The sequence below is a fragment of the Cryptomeria japonica genome, chromosome 2, assembly GCF_030272615.1.
Source record: "Cryptomeria japonica chromosome 2, Sugi_1.0, whole genome shotgun sequence".
Lineage (NCBI taxonomy): Eukaryota > Viridiplantae > Streptophyta > Pinopsida > Cupressales > Cupressaceae > Cryptomeria > Cryptomeria japonica.
In genome coordinates, this window is record NC_081406.1 from 142,387,099 (window position 1) to 142,394,160 (window position 7,062).

The following is a 7,062-nucleotide window of genomic DNA, read 5'->3' on the forward strand; positions in this document are numbered from 1 at the left end:
TTGAAACTAAATCTCGCTGGTTATGGATAACTGCACTTCCTTTCTTTTTGTGTTTTTATGGTTTAAGATTCTCTGGGAAATAAAATGCGAAGCGTAAAGGGGAACACGAAAAGAACAATAAAAACCAATATAATAACAACTTAATGAACTACTCAATTAGTTCCCTACAATCCAAGAAATTATCAAATATTATCCAAGTTAGCATTCAACAACGGACCTCCAGAAAACCTGCAAAATCATCAATTTCACAAGTTTATGGAAATAAAATCATCAACAATATGGCCTATCACAATCATTCTCATACACCACTTATGTGCGCAATATGATTCATAAAGTGATAAACAAAAAGATTAAACCATGTTGCTAACTCCAAATAATAGACATTACTAGATTACACAGAACAATTTGGTAGAATATAGACGTAGATCAAATAATCTACAAGCTGCTTCTCATACTAATCTTAATGAATGTATAATAAAAATAACTCAAACTTCTTAACAATCTACAAAATATTCTAAAATCTCTAAGTAGGCCACAAATCATCAATTTGGGACCCTTACAAATGAATCCAACTTCTCAATTTATAGAAGTTCTCTGTCCTATTATCTAGGAAATAACCCTACCCTAAATTAAGAACTGAAACTAGGAGTCGCAGTTAACTTGCAAGTTTCTACCTTGACACTCCACTTAACAACTACAAAATGGGGACTACATGAGCACTACGAAGACCCTGCTGGGTGAGCCACTATTTCGTATTCATGCAAAATTTCTCTCAAAATTGGAACTTAAGTAGGAGCTGCAGCTAAAAATACAAGATTAAGGATTTATGAAAAAGCTTTGCCATCTTTAGCAATTATGCGTTTATTCCTTATTTCTTGGTAAAATCTCTATAATTATCAACTATACATGCAACTGCTTGAACTGGAGGATCTGCTACATGCTTAACTCTAAATTTATATTTCTTCAAAACTTCATTCGCATGTGTTCTCCTGTCCTCTGACTCCTTTACCGTGCTTGCCACCTCTTGACACCGAGTAAACAAATATGTATACCTATCCATGAGGGTGATATCAAACTAGGCTAAGGGTCCTAGGTGCTGTGCCTGATATGCATCCCACTGATCCAAAACTTGTTGCTGCTCCATTATTCCTATATCAGCTAATCCGAGGCCAAAAGGTTCTAGCATATTCTTTACAAAACTCTCATACGACAAAATTTCCCTGAGGAGAGGGTCCCGAATCTTGGTCATATCCTTGATATACTGCTGAAGCATTTCAATCTTCAGCTCCAATATGTATACATATGACTGCAAGTTTTTGTAACTGTCACCCCCTAACAGGTCCTCCTCCATTACCGTCTCTTCTCCTAGCTGCAATATCTTTTTCAAAATTCGAAACTATTTATTGAAAATGTTTGACTTCCGTTCCCATTGCGTGGCATAGGAAGCCAAAGCTTCGCCTTGTGATATATCTCCACCGTATTTTGCAAGAATAATCTTATCTTGGCCGTATTTACTTGAGCCCATGACTTGGCTACAATGGCCACCTGTCTCACCTCCCTTAATGCTTTTACTTCTTCCTCTGGCAGCGATGAGGTAGAAGGTAGGTCATCAGCTCTGCATGAGTCCAGGGGTTTGCTCATTTCAATTAACAGCTGCTTATATTGCCCTAGTTGTGCTTTGAGCTCCATGTTGGAAGTATGCTCCTTCTCTACACGCCCTTTGACAACGCTTGTGGCTAACTTCAAAGTATCTAGCTCCCCCCACTTAGTTTCTTTGCCCAGATTTATCTGGGATATTTGATATTTGGGGGAATCTTGTCCCTCGGCTTGGGATGGAACTGACACATCTGCAATCACTTCACCGAAACCATTTTTTGATAGATGATGAATAGTTTTCAGCTTCTTAACCTTTAGTGGCTCCGCGGTGATTACTTGTTGTAGAATGACCTTAGGGAGCTCTGCTTTCCTCTTTTTCTTCCGAAAGGTAAACTCCAACCATTGTGGTATATCTTCATCCTTGCCACCTTGATGTCACACTATATACGCACTCATAACGTGGACCTCTGCCTACTCCTTTGCTTCATCTCTTACTTTTGCTTCTGTTTGCCCAGGGTCTTAAGGTGGGATAATTTGACGAGCTTGATTGGCTTGGAGAGCCTGTTGCTTATGTAGCTCTCCTAGTTTGCCACAAACCTCCTCATTAAATGTTGTCTCTTTCCCACCTACCTTTATTTCACCTCACCTGATCGCTATATCCTTGAGGAGGTCCTCTTGATCTTGAGGGGTTAGCACTAGTCTTTCATTCAATAGGTCTTCTGCCTCATCCCCTTCCTGCTCGCCTTCTAACGACCATTGTTTCTCAAGAGCTTCTTCCTCCTGATTTGAATCCGACTCGATGTTTCTAACTTTTATTCCTTCAGTGGTAGACCTAAAGCCTTGCACTCCAGGCTGTGCTGTGGGAATACTAACTGGTGGTGGTGCAGGGGCATTGGTGCTTGGAGCATGTGTGGCATCTATTGAAGGTGGCTGAGTAGGTATATCCTCAGTAATTTCTATATCTTCCTCTTTCTCTTGGGTACCCTCTCCTGCAGTCTACCCTATAGCCATCCTTGGTGGGAGAACATTGGCATGTGGTACCGCTCCCAATCCATCGGTCACTCCCAGGTCCACTGCCTTCTTTAACAATTCAAACTCCCTCATCTTTTCTTGGAGTTTCTTGATTAAGTCCTCAGTACTTTCTCAAGGTTTTTCCTCCTCATTTGGATTGGTGGACGTATTTTGCCTTGAGGTTGACCTTGTCTTCCGGGCATACTCCTTATGACCCCTTGATTGAGGTACCCCTGAAGTGGATTCCTTCTATTTTGCCTTTGAGATGCTGGGCCTTACCCTCTGGCCTAACCATTGCTTGGTCCTATTGATGACTAATTGGGAAACTTTTCCCATATTTGTGTCTTCACTTGCAAACCACTTTATTGGGGAGAGGGGCCTTTTATCTATCCCTGATTCCCTATAAACTAGATCAAGTAGGTCCCCATAATCCCTAAGGTCTTTAGGGAGGTTAGTCTCAATTCTGAAATCTCTTACCCGTGGCACAAATAACCTGTTATATCTCTTCTCCCTAACCTCAAAAATGTCTTGCAGGCTGGCCCAAAAGTCCTCTAAGCAGGGCTTGTGCCCCTTATATGCCTTAGGCATAGCTTGTTTAAGTTTCTTGTAGGGATCATAAAACTCCCTAGCATGATCATACTCCTTCAAGTTCAAATCTTGAATTTCTTGTTCTACTAATTTTTCTACTTGTATCTTAGAACATGCAAAGTACCCAATAGATATTGAGAAATTGATACCTGCTTTTTGTTTTGATGAAAAAAGTGATTGGAGGCCCACAAGTTGCCTTACATACTCTAGCAAAATTATCCTATCATTGCAGTATCGGGGAAAAAATATTGGGTTCCTTGTGAATCCGCTAACCCTGATGTAAGTGGAGCGTGGGTTTTGGATAAACCAACATGCCCACTCTCAGATGATAGCCATGGCCTCTGGGCTAATCCAATATCTTGCATCTCCTGTTAATTTGATTATTATTGGGAAAATGAGGCATCATTAACTCTCTTGAAATGAGCCTTTGCATTGGTTAGAGTGAGTTGGGAATAATACTCCCATACCTTCTTTTGTCCTTCCTCCTCTCCTAATTGACCTTCTACCTGTAGCCTTGGAAAATTTCCATCTCTAGCAGCTACCCAGATGACATATTATGTGAAAAGTAACTTTTGGGTATGCTAAAATTCTTTCATTTGTTTGCAGATATTATCGGAGAGGATCCGCGACCAATAAAAGTATTGTTTCCCTATTAAAATAGTGCTCATGAATTGAAACATCCAGGGATGAAAATGCTTGCAATCCGATTTGCCAAAGGCCCTACTAAGCATAATGATTAAGTCTCTTTTGGGCTCTTTGAAATCCGCCCTCAGGATCTCCGTTGTTTTGAGACTTGTCTTTCTTTGTTCTTTCAACCAGTTTGTATTCATGTGCCTCTTACTGGCTGATATGTTGTCATTCCATGCTCTTAAGGACTCTTCTTCGGGTAATAAAAATATCTCCTCCCTAGTTGGGATGCTAAAAAACAACCCGAGCATGTCTGGAGACAAGTCTATGACTGTTTTTCCTTGTGCATTTGTGCACTTTCTAGTCTCTGGGTTATAAAATGAGGCAATGGTCATTATGAACTCCGGTGCCTATAATGACTATGGAAAGGCAGTAGCTTCAACTAGGCCCGACCTCTTGGTTCTCCTGTGGAGGGCCTCCAGACTAGGTTTATCTAATTGAGCTTTGATATCTTCAATTTCTATATGGCCAATTTCAGTATCCGTGACCCATCTGACTTGATCATCTATCTTGGAAACATAGACCTGTCCTTGATAATGATATTTCATGGTGGCTGGGAGTCTTTGCCTTTTTTGGTGGAAGATGAGTCCATCTAACCACTCAAACCTGCAAACATAAAACAAATCCTCAATCTTTGATAATGATCATAAAAGTTGATTTACTTTGGGACTTCGGGGTCCAGGGGTCCCGGGCTAGGCAAAAGTGAAAAAGGAATCCTGGAACTCCATGGGGTCGGGGTTTCGGGTTCATTGAATAGGAGCCACCTAGAATTACGAGGGTTTGGGGTTCCGAGTTCATTGAATAGGGGTGACCCAAAACTCTGGGGGTCCGGGGTTCCGGGTTCATTGAACGGGAGTGACCAGGAACTCCGGGGTTCCATGCGCATGAAAACCAACCACTTGGAACTCCGAGGTTCCAGGCTAAAAAAACTAGGGCATACAAAAGAAAACAAGAAACAAAACAAAAACTAACAACCAACAAAAATAACAACGAGGAAAGAAAATCTAATCTACAAACCACCAAAATGGGCAATAAAAATCACCAACCTGGTGAATGAAAATGCCCAAAAATGCCAAGGAGAGCTCAAAAGTCCGGAGGTTCACAGCTTGGAGCTAGGGAGGAGGAGTTCTGAATGCATAAATGAACTTTAAAAGTTCATCATCCCTATTTATATCTCTTCCCAATCCCATCCATATGAAGGCTTTAAACATGACCTCGGGACTCCGGAGTCCCGAGGTAAAAAACTAAAAAGAACAAAGGGACCTCGGGACTCCGGGACTCCAGAGTTCAAAAACCAAAAAGAACAAAGGGACCTCAGGACTCCTGGACTCCAGAGTTCCGAGGTCAAAAACCAAAAAGAAAAGATGGGAAAGGGACCCAAATTTCGACGCAAGGAGACTAATGGGGAAATAGATATGCAAGGCATAACAAATGGCGACTATCTGAGAAAAATGACTATAGGCAATTTAGAACTTCAAAATCTCTAGTTAACTCGATGCCTAAGGCTATTATCATTCCAAAGGATGTATAAGAGAAAAAGATGAGTGAACCAATGGACAAACAACCAAGAAGAGAAATAGAGATGATTAACTCTTAAGTGTGTGCGTATGATTTATTACTCCATCATTTCAATAATGTAGATAATCAGAGGAAACTGGGCGTAAGCTACGTAGATGAAGTCATAAATCGTGTTTCGTGCAAGGTCATCCTGGGCATAGCTCTGCTGCCAGTTAGGCATCTATAGCCCTGATAGAGATACCTCTGGTCTCCATCAAACAGTGCTCCACTGCTAGCCAGGCATCCATAGCCTCAGTGGAGGTTACTTGAAACACCCGTTTGAGTTGCTTAAGAGAATTATTTCTTTTCTCTCTCTTTCTTTCTTTCTTTCTTTTTCTTTTTCAAAACATTATAGGATATAAAATGACTTATTTCTTCAATAACCTTTTAAGCAACTTTCAAACATTGAAGTTTGATAACTGGGTTGGGACCCACGGTGGATAACGTGACACGCCCTGACTTTGGATTTTTCACTTAAAAACTAGTTTATCTGATATCTTACAAAACTTTCTAATTTATCTTAATGTGACGTTTGTGTTGAGTTTATGAAGCTAGCCTTTTCCAATTAAAAGTTAGAAACTCAAATCATATTTAAGCGATTATATACCACTTTGAACGAGTATAGACAAAAGTTTTAAAATTAACCAAATGACAATGAAGTCGTAAATTGCAGAGAGTCAAAGTCTCTCAGAATTTGGCAAGATGTTATGAAAGGATACCTTCCTTTTAGAATCTTTGAGAATAAAATATGTATATCCCAACTCAACAAACAAATAAAAAAGGGAAACAAGCACGCAACAAAACAAAAACACAACAAACAAAACAAAACCCAAAGAAACAACGAAGCAAAACAAAAGAAACAACTAATTTATTATATACAACAAGTCAAGCTTCATTGAAGATTAATCAAAGTAATGCTTGAGGAACTAACCATTGATGGGCAATGGTACAAGTTCTCTAGTCAAAGAGCTTAACCTAAAAGTGTTTTCGCCTAAAATTTCAGCTATTTGGTAAAGACCTAACCACAATATTTCAAACTTGTGGTGATCACCTTTCTTCTCCTTGGCCTTGTCCCATAATAGGACTAGGTTAGAGATCCGAAAAGATTTCACCTTGGCCCTCTTATCAAACCATCGCTTAACAACAAGTTGGTTCTTGGCAAAGTGTTGCAGAGTATTAATCCTTTTTTCATCAAGTCTTAATAAATTTAAGAGGCGAACCTCTACCTGATCCTCAATGTCAAGTTATTTCATCAATTGAAGGACTGGTATTTGTAAGTTGATTGGGAAGATAGGGGTTTGGTCATAGACAAGGTAATATGGAGAAGTTTCCAAGGCGGCTTTTACTCTGGTTCGATCAACCCATAAGGTGTATCTCAATTGATTATGCCAATCCCTGAGGTTTTTCTCAATTAGCTTCTTAATGACATCTAGGATGTTCTTGTTCGTAGATTGAGCTACTCCATTACCTTGCGGGTAATACTTGGATGAAAATTTTAATATCACTTTATATTCATATGACAATTGCATCAACTATGCAGAAGTAAAAGCAGGACCATTATCACATACTAGAGCAAACGACATACCAAACCTGGTGATGATGTGCTCTTCAATAAATTTCAAG